Below are 16,465 nucleotides of genomic sequence, written 5' to 3'. Positions count from 1 at the left end.
GCATTACTTCCAGGAGTACGTGTTGAAAAAGGACAAACTATACCGGCGGCTAGCAGGTAACAAAACGGCTTGGGTCGTTCCGAAAAACGCAAGGCTACAAATATGCCGATTATGCCACGACGACGCCGGACACCTGAGTTCGGAAAAGACAATTGAACGGATTCAAAGGAATTATTGGTTCGCGAATATGAGATGTTTCGTAACAAAGTATGTAAACGCATGTCTGAGTTGTGCATATTACAAACACACTTCGGGCAAGAAGCAGTGCAAGTTGAACACCATCGAAAAGGCGCCGATACCGTTCCACACCTTGCACATCGATCACGTGGGACCATTCGAAACGAGCAGAAAGGGAAATAAATATCTACTCGTGATGGTAGACGCGTTTACAAAATTTATGATCGCGGAACCAGTAAAAAGCCAGAAGACTCGTCACACTGAAAAGGTATTGTTGGATCTGATGTACTTATTCGGTGTGCCGACGAGAATAATAAGCGATCGTGGAACAAGTTTTACGTCACAACGGTTCGCTACTCTATGTCGAACATACGGCATCAAGCATGTACTTAACGCAGTAGCCACACCAAGAGCGAACGGACAATGCGAACGATACAACAAAACTATCGTTGACGCGCTAGCGACAAGTTCAGCAGGCCTGGATCCACGAGACTGGGATACTCAGGTAAAAAGGGTACAGAGCGCAATAAACACCACGCACAACAAGGGCATCGGCACGACGCCGACAAAAGCGTTGATCGGATGCGACACGAGAACAGTAGCTGAAGGGACACTACTGAGTGTCGTACAGGAAGAAATGGATCGGTTGGATTTGGCTGCCATGCGAGGAAACATTAGCCAGCACATTTCCGAAGATCAGCGCAAACAAAAGGAGCGGTATGACCGTACGCGAAAGGAAGCACGTGCGTATACCGTTGACGAACTCGTATTGATACGAATGACCAGTGAACCTGCAACGGGGAGCAGCCGAAAGTTGCTGCCGAAGTATAAAGGACCATTCAAAGTTCGAGCGGTGCTACCGAATGACCGCTATGATGTAGAGGATCTACGAGAAGGGGCGAAACGATTACGAACAGTCGTTGCAGCCGATAAGATGAAACCGTGGATTACGATCCAAGGGGACGACCACGATGTCGAATAATAACCATCGCTATATCCTTTTTTAAATTTAAAGTATCTTTGGTTTTAGTACGGATAGTCGTTCGTTAACGATCGATTGTCACATAAGTTCAAACGCAATCTCACATTTGTTTGAGTTTGTTCACAGAAACGTCAGGGTGGATCGAAAGCATAAGGCTTCGATAAGCATCAGGAGGGACTTTGCCCGGTGACCAGGCAAAATCCGGCGAGCGAGGGCAACGGCCTAAGCACCTGATGAGGGAGAAGGACGAAAAGGGGTCACCTAACACCATTCCAACGGGAATGACCCAAGAAAGCTATCCTTCGCGGATACGACGGTATCTTAGCGAGGAAGGGCGTTGAGCCAAACTGACACATACGGTGTCGAAGATGCTGAGTATAGGTACGCAGGTACCTTAGGCAGATATCCTTCGCGGGTACAACGGTATCTTAGCGAAGAAGGGCGTGAGCCAGACGGACACGACGGTGTCAAAGTTGCTGAGCATAGGTACACAGGTACCTTAGGCAAATATCCTTCGCCAGGTGCAACGGTATCTGTGCGGAGAAGGACACCGAACCAGACGGACACGAAGGCGTGTCTCAGGCAGGGTGGTTGTCAGTAAGGGATACAACGGTATCCATAGTTGATCGTGAGACTTGATTGTCAGTATGGCCGAATGTTAGAAACATTGAAATAGATAAATGCCCGAAGCGGGCCATGTGCTTCTTTTTGGGCGCGTTTCCCCCTCTTAAAGGAGGATCGGCCAGGACACTTAGACAAAAGAGGGCCGTACTGTCAAGGGTGCCCTCACGACCCTGGTTCTCTGTCAGGGTACAGATTTGTATTGGCTCTTGCCGCGAGCAGACACCAAATATAGTTTTCTTAAGTCTTAAGTTTTATTAAAACGCCCAACCGCTCTCCTGACCGTAGTATCTACATTCTTACATAATCTTAAATGCTACAGCAATTTCAAACTCTAACGAGCCATTAAACCAGTACGCAATTACAGAACGAACTATCAACTTAACAATCTCTTTGGAGGAACTTAAGGCGTGATTTCACTGAGGCAACATTATGCTATCTGTAGTATATCACATATCGTTCGGTAACACTATGCAATCTGAGACATATTATTAGAACTCAAGGCGCAATTGCCATATCTACGTGCCTGTGTGTATGGTGGGGCGCATGCGCGAACACCGAACGCTCGAGCGAATGTCCATGTGCAACTAAAGTGTAGTTGTGCATGTTACGAGCATGGCATATGACTGCGAGGTTTTGTTTCTTATTATATTATTGTTACGCATTTGCATGACGTAGGGTCTATGTACATACAGCGGCGCGACGGGAAATTGCTGGAACTGGCTTTATCACCATCGAGGCTGCGATTTGAGCGAGCGAGATTCAAACGAACTCGCGTATTGTAATGCGTATTATTATTGTAGGAAATGCAACGCGAGGAAATCTAGGCGAAAACCGAGCATTTGTAGACCGTTACCGATACTTTGTGTATACAATGTAGTTTTGACCGTTAGAGGTAGGCTGTATGCTTGTGGCGCGCATATGTGTGTGTGTAAGAATCGATCGGTTGGTCATGTCGCCGGTTCTCGCTCGAAGGATCGGGAATATTCCATGGCACGCGCCGAGAACTTGGCAACCGGGGAAAGGAAGGAACAAACGCCGATCGGGACGCTGGATATATAAGACCGAGCCCCGCTTGGCCGGGCTCTCTCTCAGTCTATACGAGCTATCGTCCTGCACTAGAGAACGTTTTCCAATCGCTATTTAGAAATATCTAAGGAACAGTACTGAATAAAGTTGTTGAAGTATTTTTAACGTATCGAGTAGTTTGATTTCCGCGCGTCTCGCCGAGCAGAGCGGTTCAGCGCTCCACGGGCACCGTCTCACGACCTTATTTCTCTAACCCACCGACCACGGGGTTGCAACATTATATTATATTGTATTAAACTCATTTAAACGTGTTTTTACCGTTTAACCTACTCGAAAATCTAACACATGACGTTTGGTGCCATTTTATAGTGCTATAACCTAGGCTTCGCATGAAAAAATTGTTGTCATCGATATTTGTATGTGAATGAGATGAAACTAAATTCGTTGAAGCAATACGTACGCCCTGTCTTTAGAAATCGAAGTAATTTAAGAAAACAAAGAAAAAATCGAAGATGATGGAGAAGACATTTATTTGTTGGAGGTGAAGAATCGGAGAGGAGGTTAGGAAGAATTTTTCTATAAGCTGGCTGTCGACAATGAAGCTTTATTTAAAAATTTTATGCGAATGAGTAGAGGAAATTTTGAATATTTATTGGAGAAAATCCGCTGATTACAAAAATTAATATATTTAGCTATTGGCGATAGCTATGTATACTTTGCTTTCGTATTTGTTCTGGATCTCTGAATTGAGTATCTCAAACATTATTCCAGAAGTGTGCAGAGCTTTCATCAATATTCTACAGGATTTTGTAAAGGTAAGTGCATAGAATGATATTACTATACATATAATTATATTTACATATGAAATGATATACGATAATAATGTAATACTAATGTATATAATAATAGAGTATAAAGTATTTATTGTCAATATTATCTATGCTAAAATACTAAATCTCCTTCCTTCTATGCTCTATCGGCAAAGGTACAAACTAGCTGTGTATAATTATTTCTAGATAGCAAAATTTCTGAGTGTAGCAAACATATAGATTTTGATTCATATCTGCTTTCATTATCGTAATATGAATTCTATGCATCATATTTTCCGGAAGATGCATTGAGTAGTATATCATTTATGAAATGTATTGCAACTATTTATGCTTTTAGCCTGATTTTTTGCAGTTCATTTCCTACATATTCCCCATATGTTAAACAATCATCCCTCCGAACAGCACGTTTTAAAGTAGCGTAAACTTCTACTTCGTGACATGAGGTAAATACAATGCATTATTTTTTCTTTTTACTTTTTTTAAATGTTTTCTTTCTATTTTCCTTGTCTTGTCTTTTGTTCCTATTACAGTGTGATTCATCAAGTATTATTTCTGAACTTTAAATATCTTGTGCGTTTTCAATATTTTACGAATGTATAGTTTGGCAACAAGCTAAAGTATTGATTTAAGTAAAGTCAGATCAGGGATTGACAAAAAATAGCTGCAGTTATTTCAAACGTTTTTGTGTAATTTTTTCTTCCTCCTTTGAAATCTTTGAGAGAAACAATCCTTAAGTGTCCTTGCTACAGAAGTGATACAACTAAAAAAAAAGCAGCTTGCGAATCACAACTATAAACCATGTAATTTAACTTTATGGTTGCTATTCACAAAGTGTTCTCTTTTGAATTGTATCACATTCGTAGAAAGAGTACGATATACACTAGTGTCCACATAAGTGACCAAGCTTGAGACCGGCCTCAGTCATTTATGTGGGCATGGTTAGTTCTCAAAATTCAACGGAGATAAGGAAATTATTGTATAATTCGAATCGATTCGTCTACAGTAAACATTGGATATGCAGTAATGATTCTTAAAACAAGCATTGCTCAGTTTACGTACAGTGAAGGCGAATTTTGACACCAGAAAATGTTTATATACAGTCAGTCCCATAAGTATTCGTACCCTCATTGCTTGTAAGAAAAATTTGTTGAAATTAAAGGATGCATTTAAAGTTTTGCAATAAATTTTTTATTATAAATGAATACATGTATAAAGTTTATTTATACCAAATTATAACGAAATTGATTAACTAATAATAAAACATATTGATTTTTCTCTGCATAGTACAGAATAGCACTCTACAAAAGTATTCGTACCAGTGCAGATTTTGTCAAAAAATCGCATATTATGGTAACTTTTTTACTTTTGTATTATTTTTGTAGTATTTCGTGGGCCCACCTTTATGCCCTATTACATCGTTTAATCGATTTGGCCTACTTTCTATCAGTTTTAAAGTGATATTTGGTTCAATACTATTCCAAACTTCTACAATTTTTTCTTTCAGCATTTGTTTATTGGAAATTTCATGCTCGCGTAGTCTTTTATCTATTTCCGTCCATAAATTTTGTATAGGATTTGTATCTGGACTCTGAGGAGGTATACGTACAAAATGGGGAACGTGGTAAAGTATCCATTCACGAACAATCTGAGCAGTATGCTTCGGGTCGCTGTCGTGTGGGAAACAATAGTCATCTTGCGGACCCAGCTTAATCGTACTTGAGTGTAGATTTTCTTCGAGTATATTTTTATACTGTATCTTATCCATAATTCTATCGATAAAGACAAGATTGCCTGCTCCGGATGCTGCCATGTAGCCTCAAATCATCACGGAGGCTCTGCCGTGCTTTACAGTCGGTTGTAGATTCTTTAATTCTAGTTCTTTATTAAGCTTGCTTCAAACTTTTCCTCTTCCGTCACATCCAAAAATATTAAATTTCGACTCATCAGAGAAAATAACTTTATTAGGTATAACTTTAAAGGTATTACTTTAACTTTTGTACGCTTTCGCAAATGCTAATCCCTAACTTCTGTTAATTTTACTAATAAAGGATTTCTTTCTCGGTGTTCGACTATGAAAATTTTTACTCTCAATATTCTTCGACAAGTTTCAACAGAAACTTTCTTATTGAACATGTCGTTACACATTGTAGCTAACTTAGGTGCACTAAGTTGAGGATTTTGTTGCATTTTACGTATTATAGTTTTTCTTTCTCGAACGGTTAAAATCTTTGGTCTTCCAGTACGTTCGTTATTTAACAAATTATCACTTGTTTTTATCCGTTTAGTGATGAATTGGATAGTTGATTTACTTCTGCCTATTATTTTTGCTATCTCAACATAATTTGCCCTCTTGGTGTAATTTGAAAATTATTTGATGCTCTTCTAGAGTAGTCTTGGACTTCTTTCGACTCATTTCTGATTATTGATGTTATTTTAACATAATTTCGAACTAGACTACTTTGTTGGCACTCACTCAACCGACTGTAAACTCTGGAAATTATTTTCGATGTAAAATGACATTCGAAACAAAAGAAAATTGACTTTGCTAAGAATGGTACGAATACTTTTATGGACTATTATTACGTACTATGTAGAATAAAATCAATATATTTTTGTTATTAGTTAATCAATTCTATTATAATTTGGTATAAATAAACGTTATACATGTGTTCATTTACAGCAAAAAGTTTATTGCAAAATCTTACATGTATCGTTTGATTTCAACAAATTTCTTCCATAGGCAATGAGGGTACGAATACTTATGCGATTAACTATACGGCCATGTCGTCGAGACTCGAAATCGCCTTTAGCTTTTACCGACAGCCGTAGTTGACAACTGAAGAAAAGGACAGCGAGTGAGAACGAGTGGGAGCGAATGAGAAAAAATAAACGGCAGTCAAAGAAAAGGGTAACGAATGAAAAAAATGAACTGAAGTTGAAGAAACGGACTCTGTATGATTTTTCGTCTGTTCTGTCCATTTCAAATCAGTGATTTAATGAAATTATTAATATTTGTGTCATTCTACAACAAATCAGTTACTTTTTGGACACTCAATTAGCTGATATTACGTTCTCTTTAAATTTGCAAGGTTTATTTCTACATGTTTCAGTGACATTTCACAATTTTTTAGGCGAAAAAAAGTTAAAACTGACGATACTGTATACTCTCAAACACAGTCGCTTTTAAAAAAGGTTGTCTCATGGTATTCATGGCTTTGACCATTTTGGTACAGTCTCTGTGGTTCACCGCGCGGCCGCTAGGAGTCCCCGCGCTCTCGTAATTAATTACGGGCCGTGCGAATATTAAAACCAGGCTACCGGTTGGATTTGGGGAGTCGTGTCTTGCTTGTCAAAGCCTCATGCAATGACGACAGATTCAGTAAAAATGGTTACATGAGCTCCATTTTTGAATAACATGAAAGTGCGAAGGGCACTCTCGCTGCCGATCCACCGGACCCTACCTAGCGACTCTAAGTTTACTGTGGTCAATTCCGATCGTACCATTTCTACCTGTGCCAGCAGTGTGGCCAAATCGGGCATAATTGAGTGCATCGAAATCGACAGTAGTGACGACGAACTTAGCGTTTAACGGAGTGGTGGGGATAGCAGGCATATCCTACCGCATGAGCCACGTGTACGTGAGCTCGGCACTTCGCACAATTTCGGGAAAATGATAAAGAACGCTAGTTTGAGCCTTTCCTTCTTGCTCTTGTAAAAGAGAAACAACTGAAATACAATCTCGCGATAATCGGCATACGATTCCAAGTCTCGACTGCCCCAGCTTTTTTACTTTCCAACCTATGTAAGGTATAAGTACCAGAATGAAAGAAAAATTTCGTAAATTTTATTTAACGAAAATACACGTTTTAGGACCCCCTGATCATATCGTTACTAGTAAAAAAAAAGAAATTTTTTTTTGTTCCTATGCTATTAACATGATTGCGTCTAAACAACTGAATGAATTTCAATGAAACTTTACGTTTAAGTTTTATATTTTCGTTTCAAGGTCTGATTAGATTTAGGGCGCGATCAGCTCCCGGATGATGATGATTATACGTCCTATAGTTTTATAATTATTTCGATACATATACATTATTTGAAAAAATTTTTAATACGATTTATATAAATCTTAAGAAGGATTAAGATCAAACAAACTTTTCTTCTATTTTTTCTAGAACGGAAAAATTAAACGAAATCTTACACATTGCATACCTACCTATACCACATTAAAAACGTATTCCACAAATATTTTAGAATAATGTTCAAAGCAGTCTTACTCTTAAAGGGTTAATTAAGAAATAAATATTTAGAAATTGGAGTAAGTAAAATTTATTGAAATGAAAAACCACTCTTAACCAGTACCGCGCACGCTGTAACAATCTTCAATAACAAATATTTTCTAAAGATATGATCTAAATAGGAGAATGAATTGCTACAGAAATAGATTACTACTGACTTTTCCCGCTACGTTTTTCAATAACCGTATCAATTTGTTACACAGAATCAAATGTTATATATTTGACTTAACTTTACATAATAATATAATCGAAATATTGGAAAAACAATTACGTGCACGTTACCGGTCAATGGAAATCTGATGGATCTCAATTTCCATCCTTCCATTAGGATGTAAAAAATAGTTATTTATTTGTACACAAAATAGTTTTCTATTTTTCACATTCGTCTTGCCTTTTTCTTTATTCCCCACTGAATTCATTACTATAAAATGGAATACATTAAATTGATTGCTATTCATGCAGTAGAATTTTATTTTTAATTATTGCACTTTAAAAACCTACGGAGATTAGGCTATATATGTATATCTACGCCCCTTCTTTCTCAATCCTCGTCGTTTCTACGACCCAGTAACCCGCGCAGAGTATAAACAAAACACTGTTGTCTACCTGCATGAGTCACTGCTGTAACAGCAGATAGGAAAAATAGAGATAAAGTTTATTTGATCTTAATCCTTCTTAAGATTTATATAAAACGTTTTAAAAAATCTTTACAAATAATGTATACATATGCATCGGAATAATTATAAAACTATAGGACGTATAATCATCATCATCCGGGAGCTGATCGCGCTCTAAATCTAATCAGACCTTGAAACGAAAATATAAAACTTAAACGTAAAGTTTCATTGAAATTCATTCAGTTGTTTAGACGCAATAATGTTAATAGCATAGGAACAAAAAAAATTTCTTTTTTTTTAATAGTCACGATATGATCAGAGGGTCCTAAAACGTGTATTTTCGTTAAATAAAATTTACGAAATTTTTCTTTCATTCTGGTACTTATACCTTACATAGGTTGGAAAGTAAAAAAGCTGGGGCAGTCGAGACTTGGAATCGTATGCCGATTATCGCGAGATTGTATTTCAGTTGTTTCTCTTTTACAAGAGTAACAAGGAAAGGCTCACACTAGCATTCCTTAACGATTTCCCGAAGTTGTGCGAAGTGCCGAGCTCACGTATGTACCCGTGGTTCCAGCGGTAGGATATGTCTGCTATCCGCATCACACCGTTACACGCTCAGGAAGTTCGTCGTCACTATTGTCGATTTTGATGCACTCAGTAATGCCCGATGTGCCAGTGTGGCCAGATCGGGCATAATTGAATGCATCGAATTCGACACAATTCCGGGAAAACGATAAAGAACGTTAGTGTGAGCCATTCCTTTTTACTCTCGTAAAAGAGAAGCAGCTGAAATACGACCCTGCGATAATCGGCATACGATTCAAAGTCTCGAATGCCCCAGCATTTTTACTTTCTGACCTCCACTGAGTCACAGCTCAAATCATACACCATATACGAAAATATGTTTAATTCGAAAAAAGAAGTTTAGGAATGATTTGGATAAAAATACGACAAACAAATTATTGTAAATATATCTGTATCTATTGTGCAACAATAACAAAATAAATGAATATTGCTTAACATAAAAAATGTTTATTCTGCCTCCGTATTCCCTCCGTCTTCGCTGTTAGTCCTGTCGTCGCTATTTGCCGTTTTCGCTATCAGCCCCGCCTTCGTCATTCACCCCGCCTTACTCTATTCGCCCCGTCCCCCTATTCGTCCCGTTTTCGTCGTTCGCCTCGTCTTCGTCAATCGCCCCGTCCCCCTATTCGGCCCGTTTACGCTGGTCGCCACGTCCCCCTATTCGGCCCGTTATCGCTGGTCGCTCCGTCATTCCTATTCACCCCTTTTTCGTCGTTCGCCCCGTTTTCGACATTCGTCCCATCTCCGTATTCGGACCGTGTTCGCTGGTTGCCCCGTCATTCCTATTTTCCCCGTTTTCGTTGTTTCGTTGTTCGCCCCGTCTTCGTGATTCGCCCCGTCCCCCTATTCGGCCCGCTTTCGCTGGTCGCCCCGTCCCCCTATTCGGCCCGTTTTCGCTGGTCGCTCCGTCCCCCTATTCTACCCGTTTTCTCTGGGCGCCCCGAATTCCTCATTCCCCGCGTCATTCGTATTCGCCCTATTTTCGTTGTTCGCCCCTTCTTGGACATTCGCCCCGTCACCTTTTCCGGCCCGTTCACGCCGGTCGCCCCGTCGAGCTTATTCGCCCCGATTTTACCATTTGCCCCGTCCCCCTATTCGGCCCGTTTTCGCTGGTCGCCCCCATTCCTATTTGCCCCGTTGTCGTCGTTCGCCGTGTCTTCGACATTTTCTTCGTCCGCCTATTCGGCCCGTTTTTGCTGGTCGCCCCGTCCCCCTATTCTACCCGTTTTCTCTGGGCGCCCCGCATTCCTTATTCCCCACGTCACTCCTATTCGCTCTATTTTCATTGTCCGCCCCTTCTTCGACATTCGCTCCGTCACCCTATTCAGCCCGTTTTCGCTGGTCGCCCCGTCCTCTTATTCGGCTCGTTTTCGCGGGTCGCCCCGTCTTCCTTATTCGTCACGTTTTCGATGTTCGCCCCGTCCGCCTATTCGGCCCGTTTTTGCTTGTCGTCCCGACCCTTTATTTGGCACGTTTGTGCTGGTCGCCCCGTCTTCCTCATTCGCCCCTTCCCCGTATTCGTCCCGTTTTCGCTGGTTGCCACGTAATCCTTATTCCCTCCATCATTCCTATTCACCCCGTTTTCGACATTCGCACCGTCCTTACCATTCTGCCCGTTTTCGCTGGTCGCCCCGTCCCCCTATTCGGCCAGTTTTCGCTGGTCGCCCCGTCCCTGTATTCTAACCGTTTTCTCTAGGCGCCCCGTATTCCTTGTTCCACACGTCATTCCTATTCGCCTTATTTTCGTTGTTCGCCCCTTCTTCGACATTGGCCCCGTCTCCCTATTCGGGCCGTTTTCGCTGGTGATCCAGTCCCTTGTTCGCCCCCGACCCCTTAGTTGCCCCGTTTTCGCTGGTCGCCCCGCCTTCCTTATTCGCCCCGTTATTGCCATTCGTCCGGCCCGCTATTTGTCCCGTTATTGCCATTCGCCCCGTCCCCATTTTTCGGCCCGTTTTCGCTGGTCGCCCTGTCACCCTATTCGTCCCGTTTTCGCTGTTTGCCCCGTCATACCTATTCACCCCCTTTTCGTCGTTCGCCCTGTCTTCGACATTCGCCCCGTACCCCTATTCGGCCCGTTTTCGTTGGTCAACCCGTCCCCCTATTCGGCCCGTTTTCGTTGGACGCCCTGTCCCCGTATTCGATCCGTTTTCGCTGGTTGCCCCGACTTCGATATTCGCCCCATCTCCCTATCCAGCCCGTTATCGCTGGTCGCCCCGACCACCTATACGGCCGTTTTCGTTGGTGGGCCCGTCCCCCTTTTCGGCCCGTTACCGCTAGACGCCCCGTCCCCCTATTCGGCCCGTTTTCGCTGGTCGCCCCAACCCGCTATTCGGCCCGGTTTCGCCGGTCGCCCCGTACCCCTTTTCGGCCCGTTTTCGTTGAACGCCCCGTCATTCCTATTTGCTTCGTTTTCGTTGTTCGCCCCGTTTTTGGCATTCGCGTCGCTGGTGACGACCGCAGAGGTCGTATCACTCGGAGCTGCAGTTCGTCTGAAATTAGATCCTCGGTTTGACTCGGGGATATTAATCGGATTGCCCCGGTTCGGTTCTGGTATGTTATAATTAGAGTCCCTATGCGGGTCGTCGTACATATTAAAATTAAAATTAATGGGGCTGGTGGCCCTATTGCAGTACCTTCTACTACTGTTATTTTTAGTCATGTACTTAAAATTGTTATTAGTATTTGGGCCTTGGGCCATGTTTCTGCCCTGTTCCACCTCCACGGAAAGATCGACCGATCTCGCGCTGCCAGGGTTCGTTCCTCCGCTTCCCGTCGTTTTCTGCCCCCCCCCCCCGGCACGGGAGTCCGTAGACCTGTCCTGTCTCCCTCAGGGGCTGTGTCCGGAAATCGTCGGCTGCAGTACGGGGCGTAGCGACCCCGAGGTACCTGATGCTATTCACACCGTAAGCCTCCTGTTGGTCGTCACAACAACACATTCCCAATTCCTTCTTTGGTTTTGTGAATGGTACGTGACGGCAAGAGGTACGGGGGCCTTGGCTTAACCGCCCGGGCCGCGAGTATGGCGACTCTATAAAATCGCCCTCCAATCCTAAGCTATGGTGCGTGGCGATGGGATGCATGGTTGGGGGAGAAGGCCCAATCCCAAGCGACCACCTCCGGGGGCACCTGCCGAACCCCCGGAGTATTAGGCTTACCCGGATAAAGCGGTTCTGCCCGGGTGGACCTTTATTTCCGACCTACGCGTGGGAACAGTATGGTTTTTCTAACTAAAACGGGGATGGGATGGGATAGTTCGGTGAGGGAGGACGAAGACGGAGTTGGGGCTAGGGTGACGGCGCTAGCGCCTCACTCAGCACCTAGCCCGGCTTCGTGGAGGGTGGAGGAGGACGTCCAGACTGCGTCAGTCTCGTCTTTCTCCTCCACCAGGAGCCACATAGGCTCCAAGAGGATGCGGACGGGGCAGGCCGTCGACGGAGTGGGCAGAGCAATGAGCCCTGTTGTTATGCTCAGTTGCCTCAGGGACGAGGTCACTGTGGAGATATCCGAGTGGATCTCCTCGTGTCTGAGGCGAGTGGAGAAGGTGGCCGCATCCTGCTCCTTTAAGACGCAGAAGAGCGGCGACGCAAAGGCCCTGAGGGAGGCTGCGCAGGAGCTGACCGAGCGGAACGCCCGTCTGCAGCTCCCGTTGGAGGAGGGGCAGCGGGGGAGGAGGAGGGCAGAGGCGCGGTGGAGTAGCGTTGCCCTCCCACCCATCCTCCCTCCTCCTCCGTCGCGCCCCCCGGCGGTAGTAAACAAGCGGAGTGCGGCGGCGGTGGTGCGGGGCCCTACGGGCCCTTCCACCCGCACTCCGTCCGTGCAAAGTTCCCCGTCCTCCTCAGAGGATAAACTTCTGAGGAGGATTGGGCAAATGATAGAGCAAAAGTTGGCCGCCTTCCGGGATGAACTCCTCCCCGGAAGAGCGGTCAGTAGGAAGGCTGTGCCATCCCCGATCTGTGCCGGGACAGTCGGGGAAGGCGAAAGAGGGTTGAGCCAAGGCTCCGCCCACCGTGGCCACTCCGGGGCAGCGGGTCGCAGCCTCCAAGAGGGGTAGAGTACCCGCGGTCCCGAATCGCACATCCTCCATGGCACCGTCCCAAGGGGGGGGGGGATGTTGTGGAGCGAGGTGTTGGGGCGGAAGGCGAGGCGGGCGGCGAGGATGGCCACGCAGTCGCAGCCTCAGCCCTCGCCGCCCGCGGCCAAGGTGAAGGCCGCGAAGGCGCGACCTGGGCGCCCCCCCCCCCAAAACGGCAGCGCTGGCGCTGACCGTTGCTCGGCCGAGCGTCCTGACCCTTGCGGCGGCGATGCAGCTCGCCAGGGACAATATCTCCTTGGAGGAGCTTGGCATCGCTTCCGTGAGGGCGAAGAGGGCCGTGATCAGGGGTCTCCTGCTGGAGATCCCTGGTCCGAAGGCGGGGAGCAGGCGGACCGATTCGCCCAGAGGCTTCGGGAGCAGCTGGGCGAGCGAGGTGTCCGGGTTGCCAGGCCCACGATGCGCACGGAGATGCGCGTTTGTGGGTTGGATGACTCGGTCACAGCGCAGGAGGTGTCTCGTGCCCTAGCGAGGGCGGGGGACTGCCCCGAAGGATCGGAGAGATATGCAGGTCTCCTTCCGGCCCCCAACGGCGTCAGCACGGTGTGTTATGCGGATGACACACTGGTGCTGGCCGTCGGGGCGCACTGGGGGAGGGCCATGCGTCGCGCGGAGGAGGGGTCGCAACGCGTCGTCGACCGGATCAGGGGGATGGGGATAACGGTGGCGGTCCATAAGACCGAGGTGATTGCGTTTCATTCACCTCGGCAGGATCCGCCACCCCCTCTGATCTGGGTGGGTGGGGCTGACATCGAGGTGAAGCCCCAGATCAGGTATCTAGGGCTGATCCTCGATAGCCACTGGCGTCTCGAGGAGCATTTCCGCTGCCTGGTCCCCCGGTTGGAAAGGATGGTTGCGGCTCTGGGCCGGATCCTGCCAAACCTGGGGGGCCCGGCGGGCCGAGTTCGTCGCCTCTATGTGGCAATGGTCCAGTCGGTGGCCCTATACGGGGCCCCCGTCTGGGCGGACGACCTGGCTGCCTCCCGGCGCAGCATGACGATGCTGCGTCGGGTGCAGAGGCGGATGGCGCTGAGGGTCGTCCGCGGCTACCGGACCGTGTCGCATGAGGCGGCGACGGTTCTTGCGGAGATGCCGCCCATGGATCACCTCGCGCGGTCGCACGCGGTGCTGTATCGTCACCGTTGTGCGCCCATCCACGGGGGGACAAAGAGGGTCCCCCCGGCTGTCACGCTATCTCATGGCGGCAGGACGAGGTCACTCCGTCCCGCTGCCATCCGTCTCGGGGCTGCGTTTAGTGGCGGCTGCGAGCCCTAATTCGCAACCGCCCGCGACCCCATTTCTACCCCTCGGCGGCTGGTGGCTCATGGACGCATCATGCCACCGAGTGTGTCTCCCCTAGCGCCGGACTCGAATTGGGGGGCAGTTCCACCCCCATCATCCTGGCGGCACTGCAATGCCAGGCTGACTCGCGACAGAGGTGGATCAGGCTTCAATTGGTCCGTCAATTTCCAAAAATCAGATTAATATTCTGACTCCCCAATGCGGAGTGTATCAGATATTAAGCTGATAAGAACAGATAACAGCGTTTATTTTCAAATAATGTTTCCCCGGAGCCAAGGCCCCGGAGATTAGGTACAGATGTATACATCAGAATTAACTAAAATTACGTTAAATCATAATTCACAAAGGCCGCAGGGACATTCCCCCTGCGCCCTTGCAGTCATAACACATTAACACTTTATGTTCACGCTAGGCGTCCAATTGATGCTTCTGTCTCATGCATCCCGTCGCTCCGCTGGCGGGTTAACACATATATGTATATACAGGGTGGGGCAGTAACTATTAGCACGTCAGATATCTTGGAAACTATAAGTTTCACAGAAATATTTGCTAAAGTAAATTGCACAGTACGAAGGGCGCTATTGGGTGGCGATAATAGTTTTTTTGCAGGTGGAGGTACTTCGGACATTTCAAGGTCACATTTATTTTTTTTAATGGATTGATATGTTTTTGCTTCCGTATCACGATAGAGGATCTTAAAACGAGTTCAACGACCTATTACACAAGGTCATTGAAGGTCATAGAAAGTAGAGAAAGGCGATAATACTTACGGTTTTGGTAGTAAATGAAACATACGTATTGTCAACAGTAGAGGAATGCGTAATGCTTACCGTTTACTTCACTGAGAATAAACACTGCTTGAAGGACACTTTAATAGTTTGCAGAGTAAGATAAACATCATAAGATTAGTATCGATAAATCGGTCAACCGGCACGATGTATCCGTTTGAAGAGCAGGTTGATATGCTTCTTATTTATGGCGAATGCCAACAAAATTCTGTAAGGGCGAAAAACTTGTATGCTGAACGATATCCACATCGGTCTCAGCCTTCGCGTCAAACATTTAAAAATGTGTATGATAAACTTAGGCAAACCGGTAGTTTAAGTGTTCGTAAAAGTGAACGCCAGAAACGAGTAATTAACGAAGAAATGGAAATCTGCGTGCTCGCTGGTGTGTCTAGAAATTCTCATATTAGTTCGCGACAAATTGAACGCAAATCTGGCATTAGTAGGAGGAGCGTACTTCGCATTTTGCACCGTCACAAATTTCATCCGTATCACGTTAATCTTCACCAAGAATTGCATGGGAACGACTTCATGAATCGCGTTGAGTTTTGTCGATGGGCTATACGTAAGATTCAAAACAATGAGCTTTTTTTTAATACCGTCTTATTTACTGATCAAGCAACATTCACAAATCACGGGAATGTTAATTTGCATAACATGCATTTATGGGCAGTGGAAAATCCACATTGGCTGCGACAGGTTAAACATCAAAAACAATGGTCTGTGAATGTATGGTGCGGTATCATAGGTGATAAAATTATTGGACCTTATTTTATCAATGGAAATTTGAATGACAACGTCTATGCTAATTTTATTAAGGATACATTGGGTCTTTTGCTAGAAGAGTTACCTTTATTTACACGACAAACCATGTGGTATCAACATGATGGTTGCCTAGCACATTATTCATCGATTGCGCGAAGGGAACTCGATGAAAAATTTCGAATCCAATATCGTGGCCAGCTCGTTCACCAGACATAACACCTTTAGATTTCTTTCTGTGGGGAACACTGAAAGAGAAAGTGTACAAAGAAGTACCAACTACATCTCACGATATGCAACAGCGAATTATTGCAGCCTGTGCATCAATAAGTTCTGACGCTGTAAGACTTGCAAGTCAATCAATCGTAAACAGAATCCAACGGTGCA

General features: G+C 45.4%; 1 pseudogene; it reads right to left on the bottom strand.

Annotated features, from left to right (window-relative positions):
* Window positions 1-14,614: 14,614 nt before the first annotated feature.
* LOC143345197 (U2 spliceosomal RNA) lies at window positions 14,615-14,793 on the bottom strand (annotated as a pseudogene).
* Between the last annotated feature and the right edge of the window lie 1,672 nt (window positions 14,794-16,465).

The sequence above is a fragment of the Colletes latitarsis genome, chromosome 8 (assembly GCF_051014445.1).
Source record: "Colletes latitarsis isolate SP2378_abdomen chromosome 8, iyColLati1, whole genome shotgun sequence".
In the NCBI taxonomy this organism is placed as follows: Eukaryota; Metazoa; Arthropoda; class Insecta; order Hymenoptera; family Colletidae; genus Colletes; species Colletes latitarsis.
The sequence above is the reverse complement of the archived record's forward strand: the minus strand, read 5'-3'. Positions and strand labels throughout refer to the sequence as shown.